We start from the raw sequence: 17,546 nt of genomic DNA, 5'->3' as shown, positions 1-17,546 counted from the left end.
CACTGCGTTCCCGCGCAGCGCCTGGTTTCAGAAGCCACGAAGAATGTCCGTTTTCAGTGTTGGCAGCACTGCAGGAACCACCATTTACAACAAAAAAACGCAAAGATACATAAAACGAAAGCAACATACCTTGACCGCTCCCTCGGCCTGATATCCCCACGCCTGGATTTCCTCCAGCCTTGAGCTTTTAAAATGTTTTATGAAGACTTAAGACACAGACATAGAAGGCAGACTACGAGCAGCAGGCTCTCAAGAAGTATCCAGCTGGTTGTGTACTTAAGGATTTAGTTTCTAGCAGCTAGAAGATGAAACATCTACCCCCCACCCCATAGTCCTTGTCACGACATGCCCTGCTACTACATTTTGTAAATTGCAGACTTGGGTTACCAGAAATAAAAGCAGACCTATTGTACAAATAATCCTTATTTATACTGCCAATTACAGTCCTACATGTGTAGACTATAAAGGCAGGAATGTGTACAAAAACTACCGTTCCTCGTCTCCCTCGCCAAGTCCATTGGTGTGCCGTCTTTTTACACATCTTTTCAACTTTTCACAAGTAAATATTACGCAGACAACATGGATATAAACTCGCGCTTTATTTGCACAGAAAGGCGCACCTAAAATTCCTGCCATATTTGTAGTGAGCGCTCATGAGTCACACGCTCCTTGCACTACTCTGGAGAATTCCCACAGCTGAATAGAGACATTTTTCTTGCAAACAGTGATCCCAGTGAGATTGGACATCCTCGCATGACCATTTCTAGGAGGAATCGAACTAGAATAAAATAAGAAGGTGTGAAGAATGCTGTCCTAAAAAAAGACTTCTCAAGAATGTCCTGCTATATTCTTATTATAGCCACGAAGGCGTCAGTCTACGCCTGGTAACATATTTCCAACCTCTTTCCTGTAGTATTTCTGTCTGAACTAATTTGTAGGATATTTATTTTGCTTGGGTTACAGTATTTCTTAAAGTTGTGTTTGTTATAGTGTGCTTGTGTATATGGTTCATTCTTCTTTGCTCCTCTGGCAGTAATTAGAGTTTAGCCACAGGACAACACCCGTTATATTACCACACTGTAGGGTTGTGACCCGGTATATTACCACACTGTGGGATTGTGACCCAGTATATTACCACACTGTGGGATTGTGAACAATATCGACATTTTAATATTAAATTGCGCTCATATCAGCTCTGCAATATCAAATATCAACAAATGATCCAGGTAAGTAGATGTGAAGTTAAGAATAGTTAACCCATACTTCCCTGTATGTGCTTATCTTGACGATATATTTGTAGGCCATATTGTGGAATCGATAAATGAGGAAGTCAATTTTGTTGGCATTGATATTGTGACTTACAACTGTACGGATGTTGCTTGAGGAGACTGTCATGACTGGTCTGACAAGCAGAAGTGATGATTCTATGCAGGCATTTGAGGAAATTTATATTTTTTAACAATAAGGTGTGGAAATGTAACATTTAAAGGAAGTATACATGAATGAGACTGGTTCAATGAGAACAGCTCAACCCTAAAGAAAAGACAACACCCTTCCAAACACACACCACACACGGTGTCGTATATTATCGGAGTGAGTAAGCACCTCACATTGGGGGATTAAGGGCTATACCAATGCTGCAATACAATGCAATTTGAAGACAGCCTCTATGTAAAAATCTCCAGGCGCTGGTGAACTATTGCCTATGTATCAGGAAGCCAGAAGGATAGATGAAAATATACATTTTCTGAACAAACCCAAAGTTGGAAAGATGTGATTATTGCGGCAGCTTGAGGGGCACATGAATCCTAAGTCTGATGCATTTAACAAAAAACCCTTTTCTTCAAACTCCCGCTAATGGAAAGCCACGGGCCCACAACAGGTCCCTTTTCCTTGCTGCAGGTATGTCACCTTATTAACTAGGTAGGATGGTGCAAAGTGAAAAATTTCCAGAAGACAAATACTTTAAAATTTAATATGATCTTCAACCCTTGCCAGTGAAGATGTTTGTGGCTGTGAAAAAATGATTTTGTCACTCACATTCAAGAGTACTTGTAACTTAGAGATTGTGGTTTTTGGCTACATCTGAGGTAGAACTATAAACCTACATACTTATTGCATCAACTACATCGACCTAACCACTACAGTGCAAGGTAAGTCTAAGAAAATGAATGTGGAGCTAAAAACAGTAAATCTCTGTTTACCTTATGCACATAGTGTTAGGCAACATGGTGGATCCAATATTTTGACGGTGATATTGACTTCATTTAGTCTTTGCTGAGTTGACTGTTGTACCATTGTGGTGGAATAAACACCTCTGCTACTCTGCAAATAGATTGGCTTCCATATTTAAACTTTGCACTGTAGGCTGCTATTGCCAGCAAAATAGAAACAGCATTGGGAAAAGAGTTGTGTGGCGGACTAGATCCCTAAATCTGCAATATGATAACTGTAGCCCCTTAAACCTCACTCTCCGAGATGCCGACTTATGACTCTCTGACTTTAATTGCTTGACTCTGGCCCTTGCTGCTTCCCTCCTTCCACTGTCTCTTTTCATCATCTAGTGGACTGAATGTACATACTTAAAATGTACCCCTAGCATGGGGAACACTTTGAATGAATTCATTGGAAATATTCCAAATGTGCTGTAAATTTTCTCCCTGAACATTATAATCCCGGCCCCCTGATATACCTCTGTAAAAAAAATGTTCTCCAGAGATTTTCATTTTTGATATTGTTTTTGGATCATTAGAGAAGTAATTTAGCTTGGGTAGACATTGCTAATCCAAGCTACATTTTTCTGGACAACATTTAAAAAAACAGACAGTTGTGTTGCAGTGATGATGTAATATTTCAGGAACCATGAGACCTACATACTTAATTGTGGTGTCAAAACATAGGTTTTGGGGGTCCTGTTGTCTTATAGAGACAGAAAATAATTACTCAGGGCAACTCTTCTACCATTTTTCAAAATGGGTGCTATAATAGAGTAAGAAGAGACATATATAGAAATGAAACAAATAATAATGTTTTTCAATCCTTGTATGTATACACACAACGTTCATGATCTGAATTTGAAAAAAAATGTTTATCTCTCCTGTTTTAGACACATTTTCATAGTTCACTTTATTTATTTGTTTCAGCAATCACTCGTGGTACATTTGCAGAATGTTGAACATTTGAGAAGAGCATATTGACAGGGACATCTTTTTGTACCACAGGTTTTGCTAGTGCATGTACGTGTAAATTATGTGGGTAGAGGCTTTAGAAATTTCGTAGGTTTTAGCACCCCATCAATATCTTCCCAACCAAATTCACACAGATCTTTCTCTACATATGCATGATCCAAAACATTTACACATCTTCCGATCCAGTAGAATGCACTTTTAATTTGTCCACACACAGATGCTGATGTCAGTGGAGGGTCACCTAGCGGGACTGATCTCTTGAACACACTGTACCAAAGACCGTCAAATGTGTGACGGTGAGAACTCGTTTTCCACACATGCACAAGGTATTTTTCTACATCTTTAAAGTCACATTCTTCTTCTGTCTTAGCAAATCCCTCTAGAAACTTCACAGGTTAAGAAGTTAAAGCTCCAAGCTTTGTTCCAATTTTGCTCAGAGTGTCAACCAGAGCCCTGGGCACCTCTGGGTCAAGTTTATTGTACAAAATATGAAACAGGATTAAGTTTCTTTTCTTGCCTGTTTGATAACTAATCTATAACTCTGACAATCCTTGATTTATGAACATTGCAACAAATCTGAGTAGCACAATAATAACGCGTGTCATTTGACAGTACAATGTCTTGATTGGAACCATATCGAACAACCCACTAAACATGTGGCACAACCCAGAGAACAGCTTCCTCCAATTTGCTGTTAAGTTCTTGAACAATATGGCTGTACCTTTTGAATATATCTTTGCAGGCACCAACTCCTTATTGACAATCATTCCAGTTGCAATAATTGGAAATTCAGTTTTCACTGAAGCATCAGCAAAGTTTTGGTAAGTTAATATCCCCAAGTTCATCTTGTTCGATGTTGATGACCAGAATTGATCAAGTTGCACAGGTATAGGGGTTGAATTTTTGATGCAGGCAAGGTCAATTGTCCCACCTGTAGATATTTGTCTGATTCTCTCACATTCTTTGACAGATAGTTCAAGATAGCTATCAAAGACAATTTGCAGTTCTTGAAAGGTGCACACTGACTTTGATATCTGTAGAACAGTCTGTACGACCTCGCCAAAGTTTTGCATGGATGAAATCTTGACCATTCTCAAGTGTGACATATAGTCCACAATAACAGCAGTTTTCAATGAGGGCAATGTTTCGAATTTAAATTCTTCAGGTGAAAGTTTTTTCTCAAGCTCTGGTACAAGTTTGTGCTTCACTGGTTTGGTTGCAGCATCTACATCAAATAATGCGTTTACTGGAAGAAGATCATGCAACAGAATGTCCTTGATAAATTTACCCCGTACTTTTGCTACATCGATATCTCTATGTGGTTGAGAATGTTGTTTTTTGTAACCTGTTTTGTAGTGGCTGGTTTGTCGAAACACTTACTATGGCAATTAAAGCATTGAGGTTTAGCTTTAGTGAAGATGTCAAACAGCTTTTTCTCTTTCAATACAAATCTCTCCTTTGAGTTCTGCGTATAGTTTCGGTCCATGTGAATGGATATCTATTAGACGTGACTTTATATTGTTATTCACATATTGTTTGGTCATGAAGTTGAGTAGTCGCACAGGCTCAGTCATTTCAAAGGGGTTTCCTTGATGTTGCATGAAATAAAGAAGGCTGTCAACACGTTTATTAAAAAGTTCCCCTCTCTTTTCCACAAGTTTATGGCGAGGAAGAGTTTCACAATGGTCAATTAATTTGAAACCTCTCTGAAAAAATTGCAAATAGAAAGGACTTCATGGTAAACTAGCTGGCATTGAGCAACATGTTCACTTTTACGTGTCTGACCAACAATTCCCTTGGAGCTTTTCTCTGATCTCTGGATCGTCTGTTCCAGTTTCATATCTGGAGCCACAGCATTGAACCTTCCCTCTCTGTCTTTCACCACAAAATGTCTTTGGATGAATTTTCTATAGAGGTATGTTTTTTCCACCTCTAGTTTCTTCACTCTTTCCAAATACCAGGACCCATATCTGAGGTAGTTTATGTAATCGAATTCAGAAAACACAGTAATCAGTGACTCCACAGTCTTCACGTGCAGCTCCTAATCACCTTCCTGATCAGCATGTACCAAGTTTTTAACTAGAGCTATCACGTGTAAAGCATTTACCCAGTACTTGCAAATTTCTGATTTTTCTTCACATTCTTTGACAAACTCTACGAACTTGGTTTTCACGTTATCTGATTTTGAACTAAGTGTATTGAACATTGCCTGGCTTTGAATGGCTTTGCATTATGTTATTTGAATGAAGTGCACCCTGTGCCTTGTTCACTTCTGAAATAAGATACGCAAAACCTAATTTGTCATTCTTGTTCCAGAAAGCATTCCAACGCAATGTTTCCATAGCCTCAAATATGATGAGCATACCTTGAAATGAACAAACATAATGAGTGCTGCTAAATACTGACTGGACAGTTTTGCTTCCAAGGATTTCAGCCTCAACAAGTGCACACATGCCACATCCACAGGGATAACTTCCTGCACACTGCAACACAACTTTTGTCATGTGTAAAAGATCTATCATTGGATAAAGATCATCAAATTCTACTGTGTTTATCATACAAATGTCAGCTACAACATGGAAAACACCTTGATTGCAGATAATTGGCAGTATAGGCCGGTCTTCAAGCTGAGCAGGCACATTTTGGAAATTCTTTAGCGCGGTGTATACTGTGGCGTAGTTTGTGACTGGAGATGGTATTACTGGTAAAAATCCAACCTTCTTCATTGGTACTGAATTCTGGGAGATCATAGCATGAATTCCAGCCCGCGGAGGAATGGCCTTTTCTTCACCCTTCAGTCCGCACCGAATAAGCAATCTGGTTAGTTCATTTAAATCGGCTTTGTGGACCACAGCATCAGATAGAAGAAGATCCATGTCCTCAGCCACTTTGAAACTTTCTGCTAGACTGGGACGTGTTCATGGCTTGTAATGATTGTGCACACATTGGCAAGGCAGCTGAATATAATTTTGTAGCTTCGCTTGTTTATGCCTACAGCGAACACAACTTGTTTTCCAGCAGCTACTTCATTGGTACAGTCTTGAAAAGCACCATGGCAGTGGGCTGGATGTTCCAGACAAAGAAGAGCTGTCTTCAAAAGCGAAACAATCAAGAGCCGCAATTGTAAATCTTTTCCTGGTAAAGTGACTTGGAAGTGGTGTGCTGTCGGTTTCACAAGATTTTACAGCAGGCGCTGCAAACCAGTTCCTGGTCCATACTATACCATTATAACTTGTTGATACACCAATCCTATTCATTGAATTAGCTCTCTACCTTTGCCCTTGTCATAGATTGCGTGAGAAGTCATCATGTGTGGAGTTTTCTTTTTGCCGTGATGTAATTCATAAAACATGATCTGGAAAAAAGAGTACATTTGCACAGCATAAGCCTGTCGGTTCATGGGATTGTCTTCCACTTCTGCACATATATATTAAAAGCCATCATCAATGTTGTCGGCTTCTGTTCAGAACTCAAGCATTTTAGTTTGTAACAGTTTTGCTTTGCTAATATTAAACAATGATGTAAAAAATGCTAAGACAACATCAGGCATTCTTGTTGACTCCCATGATTTGTGGAGGTCAAGAGCATCACAAAATTTGTCATTAAGTCCAAGATCTAAATCTTTCAGGACATTTCTTAAAATGGTTCCTGCTGGTTTTACTGCATCCTGTGGTCTTATTTTGGCAACAATGAACTGCAGGAGTCAAATCAGCTGAGAACACCATAAGGGCTCATTCTTTTTGTTAGACTGACAAAAGCAAATCCTGTCATTGTACATTCTCACCAGAAAAATCTTAATTTCATTATTATGGATCAGTACAATTTCATCAATGTTGACCATTACTTCTCTGATGTCACTGAGTGTGAACCCGTAGCCAGCATTCAAGAGGGGCTTTAAAACTTCATTTTCTTTTTTCAAAGAGCGCAAACTCAACGGTTACGTTGCTGCTGCGAGCTCAGAAAACATACATTTTTTTGAATGTATGCATGCATGCAGTTCGAGTGGGCATACAAACCTGCTGCAAATACATTCACCTTGCTGTTTAGATCAGCTACTCGGCTGAAAACCTCATCTTGGAAGGAACTAGCTGCAGATAACAACATGGTTGCCCTTTGAGACTCACATACTCTGTACTTTGTTATTTCTTCAATCCCTTTGGCCCTTGTTCTGGCTAAACCACAGATAACACATTGAAGGTCCTCTGTTTTATGATCAGTTGTTGGAGGTGGACAAGGAGTAGCCATCGATCTTCTAAATGGATTGGAATTGGATTTGGTTGCTGTCACTTTCTCAGAAGACCAAGATTCTTGTTGTGATTCACTGGTTTCTGCTAATAGTTGACCATTTATGTTGAGGCTTTTTTCCAGTGTATACAACTTGTTGCACTTGTTGTTACAATGATAAAATATGTGATCCTTTTCACCCATCAGTTTCAATCTTTTGTGAACTTCGTCTTGCCATATTTCCGCAGCCTCTCAAACTCTCTTCTGTCCAGCCACAGTTGATGTCAGCTTTTCTTTCGGATTAGTTTGGCATATGACACATTTTTCTTTGTGGAAGAGGTGCTCGATTTTGTAGTTACCTATACTCTGTCAGGCGTAAAGATCCTCTGCTACCACCTGCTTCGCTCATGTTTACGAATTTGAATAAATGGAAATCCTGAAACAAAAACAATATTAAAATAAATTACCAATAAGATGGCCAAAACACATCATTATAGAGCCACCATTTTGGAAAATGATGGAAAGGTTGCTCTTAGGAGTTATTTTTTGTCTCTATAAGACTACTTGACTCCCAAAACCAATGTTTTGACACCAAATAGGTCTCATGGTTCCTAAAATATTACATCACTACAACACATCCACCATTTTTAAAAATGCTGTCCAGAAAAATTCGGCCTGGATTAGCAATGTCTACCCAAGCTAAATTACGTCTCTAATGATACAAAAACACAAATCAAAAATAAAAATCTGGGCAGCATTTTTTTACCGAGGTATATCAAGGGGCCAGGACTATTGAGGACATGTAAGAGATGCCTATGAAGATCACCATGATTTACATGATGGCCGTGCACAGATGTGACACTACTCACAATGTGTTTGCTTGTGCTACTCTATATGGAGTGATCAATAAGCTTACACCTTCAGCAGCATCACTATTGCGCAATAGCAGTCTTTACTGTGGAACCAGCAAAGTTACTCCTCTGGGTCTTGTAGGTCTTGTGCTCTCCTCCCACTTCCTGAAATGGGTAATGTGATGCAGAGGAGGCAGAATGGATAGTATCCTTTTTTGGTAGATATCACATATCATCCTCCTCTCAGTGATGCTAAAATTGCTTTACAATTACTAAAGGCAAGGAATTTTAGTAGATACTTTTGGAGCTGAATATGACAGAACTCATGGCTTGGATTGAGAAATAGGGTAGGCTTTTTCTTTCACACAAGACGTATAAAAAGATATGTTTTGGCACATCATCTACATGTGCTTTCATGGAAAATGCTTCACTGAGGAAGACCACAGATTTGCTTTTTACATTGGTCATGGAGATGTTCTGAAAAAAAAAGATTAAGAAAAGCCCTTCAAGTTGGACTTGCTAAACTGTGCAGGGTGGCAAAAAGATACATTTGTCTTCCCTTGAATACAGCTCCCTGAGCCACCAAAAGGGCCCAAGGCCTGAGAGGTACCACTTGGGGGTCAGGAATTCACTGCAGCTGAGTCTGGGGGATGGTGCAGGATGTTGGGGAGCCTTTTATGTCCCTGAAGCTCAGATCAGGAGGCCGGTAGACTAGCCCTTAGAGTCACTGTGGTGTTCTGGGTTCAAGGGTGAAGTTGCAGGTCATACTTATCATCTCACCCAGGCAAGAAGGCAGCAGGTCAGCACAGCAGGGCATCAGTTCCTTCAGAGCCGCAGGCCAGCAGAGTGGCAGTCCTTTCAGCAGTACAGCCATCCTTCTTCTTGGAAGGCAATCCACAGGTTCAGAAGTGTACTGAAGAGTTGGTGTCTGAGGTCCATTATTTATACCCAGTGTTGTCTTTGAAATGGGCAGAACCTTCTAGCAGCACAGGTGCCCTTCATTCCTGGTCCTGTCTCCAGTGGGTATTCAGCCCTTAGACATGACATAGCCTATTCATGTGTAAGTGAGGCTGGACCCAGCTCCTTCCTCCGATTCTGCCAGTGATGTGCTATCCAGTCACACTAAGCTCCTCATTGTGTGTGCCTGTCTAGGAGGAATACACAAAGCCTAACTGTTGGACTTGGCCCTTTTTGCAGGGTAATACCCACACTTTTTGCTTCTTCCTCCTAATTTTTTCCTGACCTGTTGTTTTTGGTTTTAGGACTCTGGGCACTTTACCACTGCTAATAGGTGCTAAAGTGCATATGCTCTCTGTGTAAATTGTTATTATGATTCGCTCTCCTTAATTGGCTTATTTTGATTTACTGGTCAGTCTCTAGTAAAGTGCACTGGGTGCGCCGGGGCTGGTAAATCAAATACTACTAGTGGGCCTGCAGCACTGATTGTGCCACTCACTTGAGTAGCCCTGGAAAGATGTCTCAGGCCTTCCACTGCAGTGCCTGTGCGCAGTTTGCTAACTGCCATGTCGACTTGGCAAGTGCATCCACTTGCCAGGCCCTAACCTTCCCTTTTCTTACGTATAGGACACCCCTATGGTAGGCCCAAGGTACCCCCCTGGGCAGGGTGTGTTAGGAATGCTGGGCTCCTCAGGGTCCGGGCGACGTAATAGGGGTCCACCTCCAGATATCCCCGGGCTCCAACCAAAAGGTTACAGAGCCCAAAGGCGATCAGGCGAGGGAAAACAGGAAGGGGGGAAGGGACAGCGGGGAATAGAACCTGAAAGACAAATGGCACAAAAGTTATATCGGAGTTATAACGACTAGCTACTCTCATATAATTCTCACTAAGAAAGGTAGTTACCATGTGTAGTGGGAATCCTTCCCCGCGATCACTGAGATACCTCTCTCAGGACCGCCAAAATCTCACTCCAATACCCAGGCGTATTCAATGTCTGACAGCCACCACACTCCGCCTCAGTCACACCCGCAAAGTCATGAGCCTCAGTCTTCCTTCAGACCCGAGGTGAAGTTATCCACTCCCCAAGTGCCCATCCTGCTCCGATGTACCGACTGTTGGCTTCCACGGTGGCTATACCGCCGCCTGAGTAATACAAAATAGTTAGCGCTCCTTCACACCCGTGAGGATCAACACGCCACTTAGTCTTGCCTCCCCAAAAGTACCGCTGCTGCTCGGTGGTTGATCCTCACCACCAATACAGCAGGTGGGTTGCAAGGCTTCCCCAACCCTAGGGTCCCCCTGCTCAGCCGAGCAAGGCTTGGTCTGGATTCTCCTCCTCCGAACCCGGAGGGGGTCGGTGTGGGGTGTGTAGCACCCTCGAAAATAGTTTACGTCTGGTGCACCTCCTATGGTGCTCCCAAGTGATAACCGCTCCTCGCGGACCAACTGTTCTGCTCTCTCGCTTCCCCTCTGGGTTACGAGCGCGTGAGTACGGGAAAAGGAGCCAGGGACACACTTCCTAGCTGCTCCTGAACGAATCACTGCAGACGCTGGATGGTGGCCTTCCGCCGTGTGCGGCGTCCGTCTGCTCGGTGCTTTAAACCCCAGGTGTTCTCTGAGGACAATACGCAGCTCCGCTCTTCTGCGGCGAACACGGAAGTTCCTCCGGAAAGTCGAATAACGCACACCTTCGGCTGCGGGGGACGTCGTTATATGGACGTCCACTTCCGGGTCCTCGAGGCTGCTGGGAAATGTAGTCTAAACGCTAGGTAGGCGCGTCGGTCTACGAATCCTGACAGGGTGCAGTATATGTGAAAGGTAGGACATGTACTGATGTGTGTAACATGTCCTGATAGTGAAATACTACCAATTTCATTTTTGTCACTATTGAAAGGCTATCTTGCCTCATAGGACAGAATGGGAAATGCTTTGTAACATTTTACAAGCATATCTTCCCATAGGGATACGTTGGAAAAGTAAAGTTTAGTCTCTCTGAACTCAGAATGTAAAACACATCTTTTACTAAAGAGGGTTTTTAAATCATGTGTTTGAAAATGCCACTTTTAGAAAGTAGGCATTCTCTTGTTTAACCATTCTGTGTGCCTCTGTCCGTTTGTGTATTGACTGTCTGGTTTTGGAGTGAAAGGGGCTGGGGAGGTGCATTCTCTCAGACAGCCACCGGGGGGGGTGGATTGATGTGTGCCCTGCCTTTCCTGAATGAGTCAGGGCTGGGATGAATAGACCTGGGCTGCATTCAGAGTAGGGTGAGGAGTTCTCACTAGCACCGGAATAGGCCCGGTCTGCATTTAGAGCGGTGGGAGGAGATTTCTCTTGCACCTGAATAGGGCCAGTCTGCCTTACACAATGCTGTCCCCACCTCCTGCCGGGCAGCTGCACAAGAGAGGACAGAACTGGTTTTGACTGGGCTCAGAGACCCTTGCACAAAGAGAACAAAGACATTGTGGGGTATAGGTATTAGACCTAAAACCCCTTACCTTTAGACTACTTCTGTAATCTAGAGGAACCTTTGCCAAGGAGAAAAGCTGGAGAAACTGAGGAGACGTGCTGCCCTTGCTGTGTGTCTGGGGTTGGCCTGCAGTTGCTGTTTCTGCCAAGGAAAGGAGAAGGACTTTGCTGTGTGCTGTGTCCTCTGCGTGAGGAAAGTCTCCAAGGGCTTGAGTAGAACTTGCCTCCTGTTTTGACGTCTCAGGAACACAAAGACTTCACACCCAGCTCCCCTGAACTTCCTTGCAGGGAGTTATGACATGCCAGGTGTGCCTGTGGCTGTGTGTGGCCTCTGGAGGTTGTTTCTGCTACTGGGAGCTGGAAAGCAATGCAGCAACAAGAAAGTCGAAGCATCACTCTTCTTGCGAAAGTTTTTCCGACAGAATGTCATGGTACGAGAAGAATCTCCCAGCGCTGCTGCTGAAACCGACTCAGCGCCTGTCGCCGCTACAAGAATCGATGCATCAAGGGATCGCGCCTGAAGAAATCAATGCAGCGTCATTCGACGCTGCCGCATCGTTTGCTGTGGCATCCCGGATTTCCACGCATCGTCCCTGTCCGGCAAGTTTTCCCCGACGCATCACCTGCAGATCGGAGTCGTCTCAGAATGGACGCAACGCTTCCCCCTACAGACAGGACCTGATGCACTGCTGCCCTGTGTCCAGCGGACCTGTCGCATCGCATCCACAAAGGTCTCAGGAATAGAAGCATCTATTTGTTTATCAATGCTTCCCATTGCTGCGGCTGTTTGGCTTGGTGAATTTTGTCGCAACGACAGGTACTTTGCAAGAAATCACGCATCCATAGTTTTCTATGGACTCAGTTGCCAAAACCACTTGAAAGTCATTTTTCTTAATACTTGTATGTTGGATTTTTGTCGTTTGGGGCTTGTTAAGCTTAGATAAAGATACTTTATTTTTCTAAACTGGTGTGGTGTCCATTTGTGGTGTTATCACTGTGTTACTGTGAGTGTTGGTACAAATACTTTACACATTGCCTTTGGGATAAGACTGTCTGCTCGTGCCAAGCTACCAAGTGGTTGAGCAGGGATTATCTAGAGTGTGTATCCTCCTAACCCTGACTAGAAGCAAGGTTCCCTATTTGGACAAAGGTACCTACCTCTGCCAACTAGAGACCCCCATTTTTAAATCCAACGGTCACCCACACCCAGTCATGTAACCCAGAGACAGGCTGCAGGCACCATATGGCTCAGGCAAGAAAATGCCAACTTTCTAAAAGTAAAAATACAGCATATGAGAATGCACTCCTTCCCTTTTAATATAAACGTTTCTTGTAAATCTTCACTTGTAGTGCGTGCGAGCAGCTGCCGAGACATCCCTAATCTCAGCCTTTGTCGAAGACTAACACACGTAGAGCGCTAACCTAGCGCTCTCAACTGTCGCACTGCTGTGTGGGGACTGACCCCTTCACGTAAACAACTTTCTCCATATTTCACCATGTTTAACATCTTTTATCACAATTTTTCATCGTTTAGTGATCTTCTCACTTATGCAAATCACCACGGATACAGGATGGTTGTGCCTGAATATCTTTTATTCGCCAGTTTCAAATGCAAACTGCTGCCCATCCAGGCTTTTGACAGTCGCACGTGAGGTCAACCATATATCAAAGTAGGCTCATAACAACTATGCCCAATGCATTTCGAGTCCATTGACTCTTCATCAGGGGCCTCTGAAATAGATATGAAACAAATCAACTTGATGTATGATACAAACTTACTCATGTACAATGAAAACTTACTCATATACAATACATTATTACATACCCCATTAACTCTCCCCTATAGTGTGCTTCATGGCTATCCTAATTACACTGCAAATAAAAAAAGCATTTTCTACCCAGTGTGTGTCCCTTCAAATAAAACCATCACATCATAAATATGGTAATACTTCAAAATCAACTCATTTAAATCCCGGATTAAGTGCCGACCTCTCTGCCAGATAACTGATCTGCACATCTCCCTCTCGTCAACTTTCAATCCCGAAAAAAGCTCTGCAGCATTTTACCTCTTAAGTGCCTAGAACGGCGATTTTCCACAATGCGTCCGTTTCTCTCTCTCTCTACGGAGCTCCTAACGTTCTCCCTTGTTTGTGACCAGTTATCACAGAAAAGTTTCCCTCCCCAATCTCACCTGATTGGCTAATTCAAAAATAATGAACATGTGATGAAACCCTCCTATCCCAGTGAATGTGCATTACGAAATGTGCTCAAACCAACTCAATATCCCATAATACATTTCACTTACTCATTAAGAACCAAACAAACCCACGTAACTCCCTCAAAATGATTATCTCGTATCGGTGTTGTAAAGTGAAGTGTTGTCTACGAAAATCATAAAAGTTCAATTGTCAAATATGTCATAATCAATCTAAAAGTGGAAAAAACGAAAACAACGTACATTTCAATTTATGCAAAAAAATCAATCAAACACGAGCATTTCAAAGTTAAAAATGTTCCATTTTAACAGTCCACTTAAGTTGTCACATGTACCATGCCTCCATAGTGATAGACATCATGTCTGATGAGTATAAGCAGTCCAACTTTTATCCATGTGGGGTGCAAACTCAAGTAGGGACGATGGTTGCGAAGCAAAAATACAGCATATGAGAATGCACTCCTTCCCTTTTAATATAAACGTTTCTTGTAAATCTTCACTTGTAGTGCGTGCGAGCAGCTGCCGAGACATCCCTAATCTCAGCCTTTGTCGAAGACTAACACACGTAGAGCGCTAACCTAGCGCTCTCAACTGTCGCACTGCTGTGTGGGGACTGACCCCTTCACGTAAACAACTTTCTCCATATTTCACCATGTTTAACATCTTTTATCTTCAAAAGAGAGGAGGAACCAAGAGCTTTTTAATGAGGTCCTGCACCGTGCTCCGAGGAATAGAGAACAAAACCAAGGGATGCAGTTCCTCTAGGATAGAAGGGGAGTGGGAGGGGGGAGAGCGATTAGTCTCTATAGAATGCCCTCACACACCTAGCAAGGTGTCATGCTTCATCATAGGGCTGTGCTCCTCGTCGGGCCGGCGCTGCAATGCCCGACGGGCTCCCGCGAAGGGGCTCTTTTTCGGAGATCTTTTATAGAGACAGCCGTATGGGTGCGTGGGGGTCAGTGCAACAAGTGTAGTGAGTGGTGGTGTAGTGAGTTAAAATAGGTATGGTATTGCCAGACAGTGAACCATTTTATTCTGATGGTATACCAGCCTAAGTAAAAATAGGTGATCCCAAGGGATTATAATGATCCCTAGGAAGATCAGACGGTCGACATGTTTCTTGCTCTATGCCCAAACGGGTCGGTGGCAATTCATCAGGACCAGGTGAGAAAGTGCTCAAAAAAATATATATAAACTCTACTACATAATTGGTGATGCAAAAATTATAAATACATCACCATGCAAATCCATTGGGTCCCTAAGAGGAGTGGACCCGTTGTTGCGGTACCTAGAAGAAAAAGGACAACACAGACACATAAAATTTAACAGAATTGGAGAATTAGGTGCTACTGGGCTCCTGAAGGGAACCGTGCGTATGGTGTGGCGGCCCAATCAATGTGCTCACACAGTGACTCAGAAGAGAGTCGTGTCCAATCCTATAAGTGTTACCACAGATGTGATAAGTAAAGAAGCATGACTGCCGAATGCTCAAATGTGCAAAACAATGTGTACAGCTGGCACAGAGGACTAGCAGACGTGGAGCATGCCTTAACGTAACAGGCTTAACGAAATACGTGAGGCTATGTGCACACCATATATGCCGATTATGCCCCAATGATATACTGTGCGTCACGACATGCTCTATGGTGGGCGGATAATGGTGACACTTCGTTCTACTGTTCAGCCCTTCGAAATCGTGAAACACACAAAATGCGAGGTGTTGGGAGATCGAAATGACGATAGTAGTGGAAACGCTGTTTCCACGGATACTAATGCTCCTGGCTAGAAAACCAAGATCGTAATGAAAGTAGAAGGTCCCATACGGGGCAAACTCACCCCCTTTGGGACAGAACTTGTGGTACGGGTTCACCTGGCGGCCAGGGAGCGCCTGTCCTGACATTCAGTTCACACTCTTCTATGTCCTGACAGAGCCTATGCCTATGTCTGACTAGGGGATATCAAGCCACACACTATTACTATCACATTCTGACTTTTTAATTAACTACATATCCCATACTCGCTTTGTCCCCTAACACGCTCGTGTTATAACCTGAAACGGGCCTTTTTTGTCGATCTTTACACCCCGTGCGCAATAAAGTTTTGTGACACCTCCAATATGGCCGCCAATGGGGGAACAACCTTTACAACGCAACTTTTACAACGCACTACCATTACAACGCATTTTTTACAACGCATAATCCATTACAACGCATGATATTACAACGCAGGATACTACAACGCATTTTTAAAAACTACCTTTACAACGCATTCCATTACAACGCATACTACCATTACAACGCATACCATTACAACGCATAATAATACATTATACTATCCAACACTTACCCTACTGATGCACCCCCTGGAGTTAGAATAGTAATTTTTACCCCTATACTATCCAACACTTACACTATTGATGCACCCCCTGGAGTTAGAATAGTAAGTTTTACCCCTATACTATCCAACACTTACACTACTGATGCACCCCCTGGAGTTAGAATAGTAATTTTTACCCCTATACTATCCAACACTTACCCTACTGATGCACCCCCTGGAGTTAGAATAGTAATTTTTACCCCTATACTATCCAACACTTACCCTACTGATGCACCCCCTGGAGTTAGAATAGTAATTTTTACCCCTACACTATCCAACACTTACCCTACTGTTGCACCCCCTGGAGTTAGAATAGTAATTTTTACCCCTACACTATCCAACACTTACCCTACTGTTGCACCCCCTGGAGTTAGAATAGTAATTTTTACCCCTACACTATCCAACACTTACCCTACTGTTGCACCCCCTGGAGTTAGAATAGTAATTTTTACCCCTACACTATCCAACACTTACCCTACTGTTGCACCCCCTGGAGTTAGAATAGTAATTTTTACCCCTATACTATCTAATACTTACCTTAAATGTAATTTAATATTATGCGTTGTAATGGTATGCGTTGTAAAGGTAGTATGCGTTGTAATGGTAGTGCGTTGTAAAGGTATTTTTTAAAAATGCGTTGTAGTGTCATGCGTTGTAATGTCATGCGTTGTAATGGATTATGCGTTGTAAAAAATGCGTTGTAAGTGCATGCGTTGTAATAGTGTGCGTTGTAACGTCATACATCCCCGCCAATGGTTGCGGTCTAGTCGCTAGCCTGGGCTACGTCCGATCACCTCCTTTATCAGTAACACACCCCCAGCGGTGTGTTACGGAAGCCTGAGCCGCAGTAGGATTCCGGCCGTGAATGCGCCCACAATCTGTAAGTACTCCTCATCTCCTGGGTTCCGTTACATGTACTTTAACGCGCCAGGCATCTAAACCTTCCCTTGTCTTTTCCTAACGTTTTAGGACAGGCGCTCCCTGGCCGCCAGGTGAACCCGTACCACAAGTTCTGTCCCAAAGGGGGTGAGTTTGCCCCGTACGGGACCTTCTACTTTCATTACGATCTTGGTTTTCTAGCCAGGAGCATTAGTATCCGTGGAAACAGCGTTTCCACTACTATCGTCATTTCGATCTCCCAACACCTCGCATTTTGTGTGTTTCACGATTTCGAAGGGCTGAACAGTAGAACGAAGTGTCACCATTATCCGCCCACCATAGAGCATGTCGTGACGCACAGTATAGCATTGGGGCATAATCGGCATATA

This window comes from Triturus cristatus, chromosome 10, assembly GCF_964204655.1.
Source record: "Triturus cristatus chromosome 10, aTriCri1.1, whole genome shotgun sequence".
Lineage (NCBI taxonomy): Eukaryota > Metazoa > Chordata > Amphibia > Caudata > Salamandridae > Triturus > Triturus cristatus.
This window is presented reverse-complemented; position numbering follows the sequence as displayed.